This window comes from Hylobates moloch, unplaced genomic scaffold, assembly GCF_009828535.3.
Source record: "Hylobates moloch isolate HMO894 unplaced genomic scaffold, HMol_V3 SCAFFOLD_13, whole genome shotgun sequence".
NCBI lineage: Eukaryota > Metazoa > Chordata > Mammalia > Primates > Hylobatidae > Hylobates > Hylobates moloch.
The window spans coordinates 103524764-103527321 of NW_026652288.1; positions in this window are offsets into that span (position 1 = coordinate 103524764).

The window sequence follows — 2558 nt, forward strand, 5'->3', positions numbered from 1 at the left end:
CAGCCCTGAGCTCACCATTCCTCTTTCTGAGAGAGCTGAGGCGGTTCTTCCGTCAGGGGAGCAACCATTGTTCCAGGCTTAAACAAGTCAGAGAGAGACGCACACGTGTAGGATTCTAGGACCTTGACCCTCCACCGCAAACAGAGGCACTCACCTCTGCATTCTGGGAAATGGCAGTCTGTGTGTCAGCCAGATAAACACGTAAGTTCAGGGGCATCTAACAAACAGCTGTCCCCACCGACCTTGTTTTGTTGGTCCCATTTTCACAACTGCTGATGTGGCCACTTGAATAAACAACCAAGAGCAGCAGCCTCGACGCCCGCAGGACCCTGCGCAGGCCGCGTTGGGCAGCTGTCTGTCAGCACCCCTGTGCACACAGACAGCAGGCAGCAGGCCAGCACCCTGGACGGCTGGTACCGACGCCCTCCATCTGTCCATCTGTCCCCAGGGCTGGGTAGACAGGGAAATCTCTTTACAGTGCCGACAGCGGAGCCTGGTGCTGAGACCATCTGACCTGATCTTGAAAGGACTGCATTCTCCTGCCAGTCTCTGGCAGATTCCAGCTTGGGGCCTGTTTTCTGGAGCTAGCTGTCTCATGAACCCCAGCCTGCTGGCTGGGAGATCCAGCCGGGTCAGTTTCATGGCCAAGAGAGCAACCAGTTTTATGGCCAAGAGAGCAATCGGTTACTATCTCGAGCTGGAGCAAATGAATTATCTTTAGTCCTTCTGTGCAAAACTAAAACCAAAATGTTTCTGTTTTTGGTTTGGGAGTGATGCATCTGGCAGAGGGTTGGGGTGTTAGACTCAGTCCATGCCCCTCATTTTGCAGGGCTGAAACTGAGGCCAAAGGGACTTGCTCAGGGTCACAGAGCTGCAGAAGAGCCCCCAGTTAAACTCAGCGGTCCTGGACCCCAGGCTGTCCTTTCAATTCCCCAGCCTTTGTTCCAGGTTGCATCCCCCACGGGGCTGCTTGTCCTCATCAGTGCGCAGTAATCCCAGGCTCTGCAGGAGGGGCCGCCTTCTCTTTCAGGCTGTGCTGTTGAGCATAGACCACAAAACATGGAATACCTCGCCCAGGGTTTCTGTCCAGCTTGGCTGTGTATTTCAGTCTTTGAGCTTCAGTTTCCCACTCTGGGGAGAAGGGCTAACAAGAGTTATGATATATGTATCAGGAGCTTTAAAATAGTCATAGCCTTTAACCCAGCGATTTGATTTCTGGGAAATTATCCTGTAAAAGTGATTGAAAAAGAATTATGCTCACAATGTCCATTGTGCACATAAGAAAAATGAATCTCCAAACCAGTATTCAAACTCACAAATAGAGCGTGATCCCAAAACAGTATTCAAACTCACAAATAGAGTGTGATCCCAAAACAATATTCAAACTCACAAACAGAGCATGATCCCAGCTGGGTTAAAAAAAAAAAAAAGAGGGAAGGAGGCCGGGCGCGGTGGCTCACGCCTGTAATCCCAGCACTTAGGGAGGCTGAGGTGGACAGATCACCTGAGGTCAGGAGTTTGAGACCAGCCTGGCCAACATGGTGAAACCCAATCTCTACTAAAAATACAAAAATTAGCCGGGCGTGGGGGCGGATGCCTGTGATCCCAGCTACTCAGGAGGCTGAGGCAGGAGAATCGCTTGAACCTGGAGGCGGAGGTTGCAGTGAGCTGAGATTGTGCCATTGCACTCCAGCCTGGACTATAGGAGCAAGACTCTGTCTCAAATTAAAAAAAAAAAAAACAGAAGGAAGTAAATAAACAATACCCAGGGTTGCTTAGGTGATGGGTTTATAAATAATGGTTTCTTTATTCTTTTACTGTTTCAAAATGTTTTGCCGTGTTTCTACCATCATGCCTCACTTAACAATGGGAATATGTTCTGAGAAATGCATGGTTAGGCAATTTTATTGTTGTGTGAACAACGTAGAGTGTACACAAACTTAGATGGCGTAGCCTGTTACATACCTAGGCTCTGTGGTATAGCTTATGGCTCTTAGTATACAAACCTGTACAGCATGTTACTGTACTGAATAAGGTAGGCAACTGTAGCACAATGGTAAGCATTTGTGTTTCTAAATATAGAAAAGGTACAGTAAAAATACAGTATAAAAGAAAATAAAATGTATACCTTGGCAAGGTATAGATTTTAAAATGTGTACATAATAAGTGCCTTGAACCTATGTACCTGTACAGCGCATTTACCATGAATGGAGCCTGCAGGATTGGAAGTTGCCCTGGGCGAGTTGGTGAGTGAGTGAATGTGGAGTGGACGAGAAGGCCTAGGAGTTGCCGTACATGACTGTAGACTTTATAAACACAAGACACTTCGGGTACACTACATTTACTCAGAAATTTTATTTCTTCAAAATAAACTGAGCTTACTGTAACTTTTTTACTTCATAAATTTTTAACTTTTTAAACTGTTTGAATCTTTTATACTATAATAACACTGAGCTTAAAACACAAACGTATTGCACAACTGTATACAAATATTTTCTTTTTTTCTTTTTTTCTTTTTTTTTTTTTAGACAGAGTCTCACTCTGTCACCCAGGCTGGA